This window comes from Buceros rhinoceros, unplaced genomic scaffold (assembly GCF_000710305.1).
Source record: "Buceros rhinoceros silvestris isolate BGI_N320 unplaced genomic scaffold, ASM71030v1 scaffold5360, whole genome shotgun sequence".
Classification (NCBI taxonomy): Eukaryota; Metazoa; Chordata; class Aves; order Bucerotiformes; family Bucerotidae; genus Buceros; species Buceros rhinoceros.
Window position 1 is genome coordinate 49,013 of NW_010391168.1, and position 13,949 is coordinate 62,961.

Sequence of the window (13,949 nt, forward strand, 5' to 3'; positions counted from 1 at the left end):
AAAGTCATAGGAAGTTGGGTTTTTTTTTTTTTTTTTTTTTTTAAATTAACCTGGTTGCATGTTTGAGATAATGTAGAGGTCTGTAAGTGAAATGTTGCATTGGTGTGCATGAAATAGGTGTGTTTAAAAGAAGAAATGTCAGAGTTGAAGATTTGGGAAAATCTTCATCTTTTGGGAAATCTTCAACTGGGTGTATGTGTATATATCAAGTCATGAGACTTGCAGCAGTGGGAAATCCAAAAGAAATCCAGTCAACAGTGAGAGCGAGAGCTGGACAGCATGCTGGTGGTGCAAGCCGTCGGTGCGATAGAGCTTACCATGGTACTGAGCCTTCTTTGTTGACAGAGCTAAGGGCTGCAAAAACCACACAGCATTGCTGATGTGAAAAAAACACACGACAGATCTGAAGAGCACTCAGCTCTGACATCCCTTGTCTTCTGGGTCACCACACGTAATTCTGGCAAGAATACGTGAGTGCAGATATCTTGCTACTTGCAAACATGTTTGTGCAAATTCAATTTTTGATTAAAACAAAAATCACCTTCTCGCCTCTTTATGATCCCTCAGTGAATCTGATTTAAAAGAAAAGTTGAAGATCACTTCCTCTTTTTTTTCCTAGGTAGGTGCTTACTTGACTGTTAGTCAAATAATAATAACAAGTGATAATGTGTTAGTTAAATGTTGACACCATGTTGACTTGCAAAACCTGTCTCTGTGCAGGAATCTGTAGGAACAGCTGTTGGGCTCCTTTCCTCATCCAAATTGCTCCATGGTTTTCCTGACACCAGAGTTTGCACCCTTTACGGTATATTTAGTGAAAAATCTTTGATGTGTTTCTCCCATTGTCAGTTGTGATGATCTAAAAATGCCAAAGGAATTGTGAGCTACAATTTTTCTCATGAATCTCCAGTCAGCCCCATCACTGCATTATAGTTAAATAGTTTAACCAAACAGGTAAAGAATTATGATGAGTATCACTGAATTTTCTACCTCTCATCAGAAGTCTCAGAGTGTTGGGGAAGGGGCTTTTGCATTACAGAGATGGTTAGCACGCCTGTGTATTTGAAATTAAGTGAGCCCAACACTGACCTACCCAAGCACCAGTCTGGTCTGAGGTTTAGTTACGTTCTGTAAACTGAAACTGAGGCCTTGAGTAAGGTTTGTTGAGATGGCTGAGGTGATTTGAGAGGGTGGTTATGTTCTGTAAACTGAAACTGAGGCCTTGAATAAGGTTGTTGAGATGGCTGAGGTGATTTGAGAGGGTTTGGACAGAGAGTTTGGGAGATGATCTTAAAACAAAGCTCTCTTCATACTGGCACCTGAAGGCTCATAATGCTCTGTGGATAAATACGATTTATTACTGGTTTGGATTGTGTTCTTTCTTTTCAACCAGCTATTAGTCTGAGTATCTGGAGACAACCTAGAACCAAGGCACGCTAGGCAGTGTGTTCAGACATCTGCTAGTAATGACTGACAATCGGGTTATATCAGCCTGTTTTGGTAATGTGTGATTCAGGCAACTGAAGGTCTGTGACAAATACAAACCTGTGTTTTTCTGAGTAGCTCATCAGTCCTTTCAAAACATAACGGAGGGAAAATTATAGCAAATCCAGTAGAGTTCAGAAAGACAGACGCTTAAGGGAAAGAAAAGTGTTCTTTAATTGTACTCTGCGCTTGTGCTGTTGTTGAGACCCTCTCATTACCCATCTCTGAAGACAGGCAGTTGGCAATAGTGCTATGTAGATGGAATGGCTCTAGTGTGCGTGCAGCTGTGTGCATTTTTGACACAAAAGCGTGCCAGCTTGTATATGTCAGTCAGCAGACAGATACTTCTTAGTGTGTCTGGGATCTCCCACTGCTAATCCAGAAAAAGATAGATCAGTTTATTCATTGTTAATAAATGCACTTGTCCTCACTGCCTCCCCAGCTAGTCTTACTCTCCGAGATGCAAGTAATAGGGGCAGATGTGTTATCTGGGAAATTTTCCAAATTCATCTTGAAAAAAGAAGTAAGTTAGGCAATAAACAGTGGCTACACTAAGCAGCATCCTTCTGCCTCTAACAAAGCTTCCAGCTGCACAGGAAGATGTGCTCTGAGTACACATTAGAGAAGAGGAAGTCAGGTAGAGAAAAGGATCGTTCCTGCCAGAACTGTCCACATGAAATTTCTCAGCTCCTCAAACTGTGAAGGAGAGTCTTTAGGCATCTGTAATACCATTTCACAAAAGATGCAAACTTGATTTTTAGTAATTATTTTTATCCCTTGAAGTTCTTAGATACAATAGCATTCCCTATATCTAGCAAAATACCACCAAAGGAGCTGTTAGTGTTCTTGTTGCAGCTGAGGAACTCATCCACCTGCCATCACTCTGAAGACTGGAGTGTTCAAGTGTTTATCTTCATATCTTCACCATGAGACGGCAGAGTGCTGTAATTCTGATTTAATAGATGGGGAGCTGAAGTTCAGATTATACTTAATGCAGGAGTTTATACTAAAAAAAGCCCAGAAGGTTTTGCAAATTAAGTATTTTGTGTGGTTTGCTTTATCAGTACAGCTTGTGTGATGCGGCTATTGGTCTGGAGTCAGAATACTGCAGTAACACGTGTTTGACTTTCTGGTTCTCTAGTAGTCAAGAGAGGTAATGTCTGTTTTATACAGGCTGTAGACAGGTAAGCCTGGAATTCAAAGAACTGTGAAAAGCTGAATGTCTGAATGTTCTTTAAATTCAAATTATGCTCGTATTATCTCTTTAATGACTCAGTCTAACGGCTAGGTCCAAAAAAAGCCTAAGGATGGTGTTAATGAGCATGATGTCATGTTAACCTGGCTTTCACCACTAACAAAAGGGTGAGAATCATTTGCTTTGCTGGGAAGTTAGGTTCTTCATGCACTTTCTAGCAGAGGCACACCAAGGCTTACAAGTAAGATCCTTCAAGATCGTTGAATAAAATCCATGGAAAATGGCACGCTGACCTGCTGAAGCATGTGCGTGTGTGAGTATCGACAATAAGCCAACAGATATAGTTATGAAAAGAATTTTTTCCTCAATTCCTTTTTGCTCCCTGGTTGAGGGTTAGGACTTGAGGTGCCTGAATGGATGAAATAAAAACTGTGTATGAATTTTGACATGCGTGAATGAGCCCTGCTTAGGATCAAGTTTGTTTTGTTTGAGGCACTACCTTCTTTTGAGGATTCAGAACTTAGAAATAATCTCCTAAGGGTTAGGCAGCTTTAACTTTTTCTTTTAGAGGGGAGGGGATCACATTTTTCTTTGAAAACATGACTTCCTGAGAAATCACGTGTGCACCTTATCGAGTATATTGGTGGATCCTACGCCTTCAGATAGAAACAGCGCCACTGTTCAAACATTGCTTGGCTTCTGGACAGGATTTTCTACAGTAGTTTTTTTTTTCTTGAGCCAAGTATACTGGATTAATCTCCTAAGGACAGATTAAAAGAAGTTTAGTTTTCAGGTTTTATTGAGAAAATAGATGCCAAACTACTGAGTTCTTTCAAAACAGGAGCTTCTGGACCCAAAGAGAAAATGGTCGAAATCTGGACCCTGAATGTCTCAGATACAATGACATCTGAGCTGGGAGTTTCAGGACTGCAATTTAGTTGTATAAAGTACAGTCATGGGTTACACAATCCCCTTTTTCAGTCCTTCCTCTGATCCATTGCCACACAGAAAGTCTGTGGCAGAGCCGATGGGATAGGGCCTATTGTAGTTAGGAAGGATAGAAATTTCAGTCGGTTGGACACATTAATGAACGCGAAAGCTCCTTGACTCCTTGCTTTGGAGATAGAGTTGGGCTCCACGAAGACAAACTCAGTGTGTCTGTAGGGCTATGTAAGAACTGCTCACTGCGTAAAGAGTGACTCAATTGCTACAAAAGGAAGTAATCACCGAGCAGCCAGATGGTTGTGTGGCAGGTTACGTTCCTCTCGAACTCGCGAAGTAAGGCTACTTTCAAATACAACATTGAACGTAAGTTGACACTTCTGTGGCATTGTAGTGGGTTTTGTAAATATATGTATTCTTTCTATGAAATGATGCAAAACAAATCCTCCAGGTGTGGTCTGTGCCTTGCTTAAAATACAATTTGTGCTTGATGTCGGGAGTACAAATTCGATGTCCATGTGAGAAGAGAAGCCTCATTTAGCGATCAAATAATATGTTTTTTCAGGTGGATGAAAGATTCTTTGTGATATTTTATAAACAGTAGAATTAGCTATTACTATTTGAATGTGATTCCTCTTGGATATTACTTGTTTAAAAAGAAAATTTTTCGTGTAGTAGTGATCAAAATGCAGTCCACTCTGAAGAAACTTTTGTGTTTGGCCTTGCTTTGCATTTAAGTTTTCTGAAATGGGATACTTCACTTAAGAAGTGGTTCTTGCCTGGAATACGTGCTCTTTGCTAACCTCTACATGATGCGAATTCAGCTCTGTAATAATTACAAAATAACTGTATGAGGTAAGACGTTCATATATTCAGCATTACAAGAAGAGCTTTTTTGCAATGACATTTTTAGTGTCATGAAGTGGTCTTAAAAATGTGTATTTAAAAAAAAATATATCTGGGCCAGCATTTTTACTGCCAAATTCTGACTCAGATGCACACGCAGTTCTCAGAGTGGAGGATCTTTCCAGTAACGATGTTTCTTAATGAGTTTGCCATGGAACCCTGCACAAGCATCGTTTACATTTGTTCTGAGCAGGAGTGCTGAGAACGGCTGTGTCCATTCAGTGTTGGATTTCCCCATAGCTCTTCACCACCATGAACTCTCTTTGTAGAACAAATTCCACTCCGTGTAATCTACTAACATTTCAGTTAGTAGAAGGCACAAATATTTTGATAAGCATATGGAGCCTTTTCCAGCATCCCAGTAGAAATTTATGGAATGCATTATGCCTGAATACTAAGAAAATGAACGCAATTGGAAGTCTAAAAACAATGTAAGAGGAAAGACTGAAGAAAATCTTGTAGTTCAGAAAAATGAGGACTAAAGGGAGACGTGATAATGGTCTTAAACTGTATAAAAAGGTGTAGTTTAAAAGAAGAGAATGAACTTTACTCTGTGTCTACAGTGAGTAAAGCAGCAATGTACTCGTAATAAGCTTAAAATGTAGCAAGGTAGATTGTCTTCTCAAGATTTTTTCTCTAAAAGATTCAGACTAGTTGAACAGAGGAATGCATTGTTGGGAGAAAAAAATTAAAGCTCTGACACTGCGGATCTTAAAGAATAGTTGGATGAGCATTTATCAGGACTAACCTAGGTAAATTGATTCTGCTTTGAAGTGGGTGGATTGATTCTGTGACCTCTAAGAATATTTTCCAAACATACATCCTATTATAAACTCAGAATGGGTTTATTAACCCAATGAAACTAGGAAAGAGCTTCATTTCACCAAATAACTTCTAGAGGGAAAGTGCTGCATTTTTTTTCTTACTGCTTTTTGTTGTTGTCGTTGGGAACTTTTGTCTTAGTACCAGTTCCTTGTGAATGCTGCTTACTGGGCTTTGTGTCACTTGTCACAAGCCTTTAAGTCTGCTGTTGAGCCAGGTTTTTTACTGACTTTGGTAGACTGCCTGTGGTCCATCTATTTTCTAGCCTGATGGCAAGGATCCTATGGGAAACCATGTTGAAGCCTGCACTAGAGTCAAGGTACACAGCACTGGTTGGTTTCCCCTTTGGCTTCTGAGCCAGTCCTTTCATCACAGGAGACAATCGGGTTGGTCAGGCGCAATTTGCCCCTAATAAATCCATGCTGACTGTTCCAAATCGTCATCATCCTCTTTGTGTGTCTGAATATGCCCTCCTGCATGGAGGATCTTTTGCTTGGTTTGGCTTTATGTATTCTTTCTGTCTCTGCTAGCTTTTTTTCCTTACATAGCTTTTTAAGAAGCTTCTTTATTTCATTACATTGAACTGAAGAAGGTAAACAAGATTTTCTGAGGGAAAAAGCTTTTACAAAAGAAATTCTTAGACTAAGCTTTCTATTACTGAGAGAGAAAGGAAGAGAGGACCTTTGTTCAGCTGATTTGGACAACAGATTTTGTATCTCAGGGACCTTTTGATTTTGCTACTCTTTTCTCGGACTTGTATAATAAATCATAAACTAAAGAACTCTTGGAGAGCTCTTATTTTATTGCATCTTTTCTGTCTAGGTTGTTGCCACAGGACTTCTCCCTAGAAATTCTTTCGATTTTTATGCCAGCCTCATACATTATCTCCTCTTGTCGTCACAAAAGTACAATTTGAACCTACATCTTCATCTTCACTGAAAGAAAGATAAGGAATTTCTATATCACAATCAAGTGGCTGGCTACAGTCAGAAGGGGAACCATCCTTTTTGTTCTGCTTGAGAACTGTTTGCACAGACATTTTAGGTAGAGTTTTGTCCTAGTACTTAAAGTGAATTCACAGTTTAATCTTGAAAAACAAGTTCCTTTATTCCTTCTGAATCCCAAGAAGCCTGAAGATAGGGAGCAAGAGAGGAGCTGCGTATAGAGAAAAATGAGTGATCCAGCACAACAAAGTGAACTGTGCTGTTTTATGAACAAAACAACTTAAAACATTTTTGAACGTGCCCAACAGGGACTTAGGCAACAATAAGCCAAGCTGAGCTGACCTTGCTCGTTTAGGGGGTAATGTTTCCATGAGATTAGATGGTTTTGGTAGGCACCAACATACTTTCTATCAGTATCAAGTATCTGCTTTTCCCATTTTTTTGTTATAGTAAGGATTTGTTGTAGCCACTACAGGGAGGGGGGTGGGGTGGGTGGGGAAGATTCTCCCCCTCTGTATTTTTTTCCTCATATTTACCTCTTGCACTTTAACAGATCAAGTAGGATTCATTCCATAACTTTCCCAGGGGCTGAAGTAAGACTGATGGGCCTTTACTTTCCTGGATCCTCCTTTAAGCCTTTCTTCTAGATGGGGATGACATTAGCCTTCTTCCAGTATTTGGCGTGTCCTCCCCCAGTTTCCATGCTCCCCATCTGTATTTTTTTCCTCATATTTACCTCTTGCACTTTAACAGATCAAGTAGGATTCATTCCATAACTTTCCCAGGGGCTGAAGTAAGACTGATGGGCCTTTACTTTCCTGGATCCTCCTTTAAGCCTTTCTTCTAGATGGGGATGACATTAGCCTTCTTCCAGTATTTGGCGTGTCCTCCCCCAGTTTCCATGACTTCCCAGATATGGAGATCAGCCTCGCAATAATGCCACCTCTCTTTACAGCCTCGGGTGGATATTGTCAGGGCCCATCAGTTTGTAGGGGTCAGGCACCTCTTGGTTGGTTCACATCCCCCCTTCACTGATGGTGGGGTCTCTGTTTGCATCCACCTGGATTTTTGTTCCCAAGGTCTGGGGCCCAGCAGTAGGTGAAGAGTGTGCCGAGAACCTCTGCCTTTTCAGCCTGGCTGGTGACTAATTCACCTCTCCGGTTTAACAGTGGGCCGATGTTTTCCTGCTGGTTCTATGGGTAATTTTCAACAAGGATGCAGCAAATACCACTGTATTGGCCAGTGAGATACTTCAGGTGAAATTAATGCTTTCTAGTGAATGTTTGGCCCTTATTCAGATTATTTCTATAGAGGGTTATTTAGTGCGATGACTTGAGACATTGCATTTGACTGATACTGAGCCGTTAAATTATTCCTGCTTTTAAGATACAAATTCCTTCCCACATTGTTTTTAAATGAAGATGTAACTACTGAATTATGTATTGACTAGAAGCGTGTGAAGTGTCATGCATTGATTACGATTGCATTGTGAATTTGATCAGGAAATTTTCATAATAATAATATAAGAAAGCTTTTCACTTTCTAATTGATTTTCAGGGCGATTAAATTAAGACCTTGTCTAAGTACAACTGTCCTTATCAATTACTGGCAGAATAGAGAAATTAAAGGATTAAAAATTTACGTGTGTTAAGATTCAGTATTTAAGGTCTAAAATCAATCAAATCATAGACTGAATAATTCCATTATGACAAAACTATCATTCAGGATTAGACTGTGGTGAGTTGGAGAAGAAAAGGCTGTCTGCACTAGTACATACGGGAAAAATTAAGGTTGCAAAATGAAGCACCTAGAATTTAGGAAATGCATGAACTTATTTCAGCCTTGTTGTTTTTATGTGTTATGATGGTATGTAATAAACTGATTAAAAATTAGCTTTTCCATTGTTTCTGTATATGGTATGAACCAGCTGTTGCTTTTTAAAACTTCTTGCTGTTCACATATGGCTTGATGTCTCTCTTACTGTACGCGTCTAATTCTTAAGTAAATGAAGATTTTAATTATTTTCCTGTGCTGTATTCACTGGAGTATCTGAGTACTTTGTAACACTGCTGCTCACTTTTTAGTTGTGTTTTATGAATGGGGACTTTGAGTAAAGGAAAAAGAGCACTGACTGGTAAGTGCTCAGTTTTACACAGGTAGAACCAGACTTTTCAGAGTAGTTCATGTGTTTACAGTAGAGTTTCCGCCAACCCTTGTTCAGTTAGGAACACTTAACACTTCCAGAGGTCTCTGGGGGGTGTTTAAGTGCAAGCACTCACGAAAATGAAGAGTGCCTAACAAGTGAATAACTGAAAATTTTGACTTTCAGCAATTTGCCTCACATAGCGCAAGAACTTTGTGGTAGAAGTAGGGGCAGATTTCTCCAGAGTGACATTGAACTGCGCTAGCTATGGAACTCTCCATTCACTTCTTGTACTCCCCTTCTTCTTTCATTAAACATCCACAGAGTGCTACATCACATAAAACAGGCTTCTGTGCACAAAATCCTTATTTCTACATGAGTTTTGTTTTAGTTGCTGAACATCATAAAATCCTTGAGGCAGAATCTTACGGGACATGTGTGTTTTTTATAATTGTAGACTATGTCATTATTCATCCTGTATTTGTGTATGCATTAATTTTTCACAAACAATTTTGGTTTTGTATTTCCTAAATTTTGAGAGTTTACTCTTACAGACTTAATGTGATCTAAATAGTTATTTGGAGTAGTAATTAAAAATCTCAATGTCATAGGACAATCCCAGACATATCCATCATGTGGAACATTGCTGACTAATACAGATGTCAATGGGTAAAAATCTTTAATATTCATGAAATCTCTCTCGGATCTGAACTGATAGAGACACTGCCTGCTGCACTAGTTGATCATCTGTACGTGAAGGATGGAGTGCGTGCTTTTCCACCACATTCCATGTTTAGTAGCAACATATATTTTCAACCAGCTTTGGAATGAGAGTTTTTATTAGTGGCTATAGGTTCTCCTGCTTTTCTATTTAATTTCCCCATTTTTTCCTCCCATTACTTCTGCTTTTTCATCCTTTTTCTGTTTTGATGCTATCAATTATTTATTTCTTGCCTCACCCCCCAATCCCCTCCACTTTTTTTAAGAGTGATTTAAATTAATTCTTCAAAGTAATAATGAAAAAATTTGGCATGAAGCAAATAAAATCTAAAAAGTAACCATACTCTATCTCTGTATATATCCAAAATGAGATTTGATCGAAAGTAGTTAGATCTGTGCTTACTGACTTAAGATCTATAATACCCTAAGATTAATTGGGAGCATAAATGGAGAAGCTGACAACCTTGACTTCTTAAAATTGCTGACCCAATTACTGCTAAGCCCTTTGCTGACATGTTAATATGTCTCTTAAACTGGTAAATCACCACCATTTCGGTGTGTGCTAGAGTTGGTCCATTGGATGAAGGAAGATGTAAGTTTAATTTAAATAATTATTGACCTATTATGACCTTTTCATTTCACTCGTTCTGCTCCTCTCAAGGTAAGCAATTATATTTTTATAGTGTTGGATGGTAATCAATGTACAGGAGCTATCTTTATTGATTTAAGTAAGGCCTTTGATCTGGTAATCACCGACTATTGCTATCTAGGCTGGCTTTAACTATATTGGATATTACTACAATTATTTGGTTTTAAAATATGCAGAATTTAGAATTATATTAAGATGTTGTAAGCAAAGTCAAAATATTTTTGGAAATCCATGAGATTCCATTTCATTATCTTCCTTAGAAATTTGAAACTGTTTATTTTATACAATGCATGCCATTTTTAAACTTATAACTAATTTTAGGTTGGCACACTGATTTTTTTTCTTTTTTTTAAATTTTTTTAATATGTTACCTGTATTGGATATTTTTGTGGGGAAGGATGAGTTCATTAGTTGTTTTTTCAAGTCCATTTGATACTGTGAATTCAGAGTTGCAAACTTCTGCTCTTCCATTTGGAGGTGGAAACTGATCTGGAAATCTTTTTTTTTTTTCTTTTTAAACCAATGTGCACTTTTTGCACATGAATTGAGTGCAATTTTTTAAAAAAACCAATATTCGTATCAATGTATTAGGCAAGAATAGTAATTGAAATATTGCACCTTTATCATAGTTTGTAGGTGGACCTGAGTGTCTTCCAAAGCTAGCTGAGTCATTCTCTACTAAATTGTTCTCATCTTTTTCCTTACTCCTCACGAACCTACTACATTTTTACCTCTTCCATGACATTCTTCTCTTTCTTTTTGTTTTTCTCCTTTATTTTGTTTTAATGTATGTCTTTGGAAAGCCTGCGTAGATAAGGGTTTGAACTGTCTTTAGAAAGCTGTGAAATTTGTGATCATTTTGGTCTGCTCTCTAATGAGTTCCAGGTCCTCTCTCCTTCTTGCGAGGGGAGTTCGGTCTTGCTCTGGTGAGCCTTGAAACTAACAGCAGTTGTTCAGAGGGGTCACCAGCATAATGAGAAGGGCACCCTTGGCATATCTTGAAGCACTTCCCTGGATGGCCATGAAGATTAATACTGAGACCTTACAATTGACCTAATATTCTATGGAGAGTCTGTGTAGTAAGCAGAGCAAGTGGGATGATGGGCTTGTGGCAGAGAGTGTCAATAGAGCTACCACATTCTGGATTTTTTTTCCTTTTATTTGTTTTTTTTGGGGGGGCTGTGTAAGCTCAAATATATATTGCATCTTGTTCTTGCTTGAGATCATGAGGTGTGCGTTGTTATGACCAGGTAGATACCTGAGAAGCAGTTGCCTAATCTCCTTGCTAGTCATAGGTGGGAGAAAGGAGGGTTTTGTATGCTGCTGTCTCTGCCAGCCTCTGCTGGAATGACTGGAACTTGGTGTTTCGAACTGTGTTCACGAAGAGGTTGATGATACAGTAGAACCGATAATTAAGCACAGCAATGTTCTTTCCAGTCTCCGCATTTGGGGATTTCATTTCCTGAAAGACCTGTAAAACTGTTATTTTGGAATAATTTGTTCTTTCTTTCTTTGAGTATTGAAAAGGCATTTTATTCTTTCATTTCATTTTTGCTCTATTTTGAGTTTACAACCCGTTCTTCATTTGTAATTTCAGAATTCTTCTGTCACCGTTCTATATTTTTACCTTTTTTCGTGTTGCTAATGGGATAATTGTGCAAGCACGCAGTACTTCAGTTGGCTTAATCCCAGCCTTGTTGTTCAGTCACACACACTGTTTTATTTCAGACAGTGCTGAATGGGATGTTAAGTAAAGGCTGGGACTGATCAGCAGGCTTGAGAGATTTACCTTAAGCCTTACCATGATCCCATTTTAGGACTGCAGGAGTTCATAGTGGAGTGGCAGATATATGCATGTGTGAATCTTTTTATCTTTAAAAGCCTATAGTAGGAGCACATTCCAATATAGCATTTGATTTTAAAATAATGTAGGTACTAAAGTAAATAGAATCCCTCTCCGCCCATATGGCTTAGAAATAAAAATGACTCAACACTGGGACAGGTAATCTTATATTGTGTAAAATTATGGTGTTTTTTTCTCCTCTTTGGAAAAATAAATTCCTTGAAACTATGATAAGCTTTGAAGTCATAAAAGACATTTTCTTGTCTTCTGTGCGGCTACTAAAATGGTTTGTGGTTTTGGTTTTTTTCTTTCCTCTCTGTCTGGGGAACCTGCCAGACAGAGGTGTCTTTCCCCATCGGGAGAACTTTGTTCTGCTCGACATCTCTGTACTATTCCACCTTCTTTGGGAGTATCCTGCCAAACGTAAAAGACAATATGAAAGCTTTAAATATTTTCCTTATAGCAGTAACTGCTATTTCACACAGCTGCAAATCTTGTATCAGATTCTTTTTTAAAAACTGTTTGTTTTGAATAGCTATATGGGAAAATTGTTAATTCATTTTACCCAGTTATGCTATAAATATATATCAGTGTGAAACAACATGTTCTCTTAAGCAACCCTAAATGTGCTCCCTTGGACCACATCGTACCACGTGGTGTTTTTCAGATCGCAAAACTGGGTTGAGATAAAAGCTATGTCATCCCGTTTTGGTACCACACTGGATAGATGTTAGATTTTTAATATCGATGATAAGAAAAACAGGCTGCCATGTTTCAAATTAAAACTAGTGAACCATATATATACTCTTAGGACTGTATTTCCTGATCTGAATTTCTGTCTTCCCACGAAAGTTCATCCTGCTCTTATAGGACGCCAGTTTATTACCTGCTCCCTAATACACATTGCAGGTGGCAGGTGCTAGAGTCTTTGTCATTGTGCCCCAGGGCTAAGACACTCTGCCTGAAGATATTGGATCAGCCAATTTTATCTGTGTTTATAAAACTGGCATTTCTGTTTTCTCAATTCTTCCAGATAGCCAGAGTGAGCTCTGTAATTTTTTTTTCTTCCTCTCTTTTTCCATACCCCCCGAGACTCATGGGATATTAACCATACAAAGTTATTTTAGATGTTTGTATTACATTGCAAATATTTTTAAACTGATCATATACAGCGTGCAGAGAGAAAGGAAGCGTAAGTATAAAAGAAAAAAAAATTCTCTTGGTCCATTGGGTAAATTTTCAGTACAATATACGAGCATTTAGCCACACAAGTCCCATTAATGTTAATGGTCCCAAGCTTTCTTTTATTCATCACAGCACTGATTGCACTGGGTCAGCTCTTTATCAGTTTGAAATATTGACAGTAGGAGGAGGCGTTCCCTTAGCCAGGCACGACTGTTGCAGTGCTCTTTTAACTTAGTCATCCTGCAAATGCTCCTATAAATGGATTTATTTCAGCAGATCCAAAATACATCAGCCAGATCATCTTACCCCGCTGCTTGCCCCTTTGCACTGTCTCTGATTTGCAAGAGCATTGATTTTAAACATTGATCATCACTTAAAAAGTACTCTATGGTTTTGCATCTTATTTAGTAAACTAACCTGTTAAGTATGCTGCTGCAAAAGTCCTGGCTTTACTAGAAGTGATTATTTGCTCTCTGTGGGTATGATTGTGGCTCAGGTTATAAAACAAGGCTATTCCCTGAAAATACGTCGACCACGATAACCCAAGATTTCTAGAAATTTCTGCTGTGCAGCTCCACTTTTCCAAATTTGACCTGATACTTCATATCTAAGCCTGTCTGTTTAAAATTCTTTGTTCTGACCATGCTTACACGGACGAAAATTTGGTTTAGCGTTGTTATTCCAGGGTAGTTAGAGTTATAACAACTGATGCTTAGAGTGGAGCGTGTCCTCATATTTTTCTCATGAATAAATAAAATAATCGGGTAAATAGTGTCACATTTTTATATAGACCATGTTTTCCAGGTTTGGTAATTAATAGTGCTCTTTTATTCTGTTTTACTTTAAAAGCTTCTTATGTACTAACAATGAAACTTCTCCAGCAGAGGTACCACCGCTAACAGAATCCATTCTCCTTCTGCTGTAGTAAATAGTGGGAATTTTGGTGAAGTGGAGTTTTAGCCCTTGGGGGATTTTATTTTATGCATGTTCAAGACATTCAGTGACTTGCTGCGAAGACAAGGAGGGAGGAGGGGGAATCCATTTACACAAATTACAGTCTTTGTTCCCATCAGCCTTTGTAACTGGATGAACAAAACCAAGGCTAGACTGGCAGG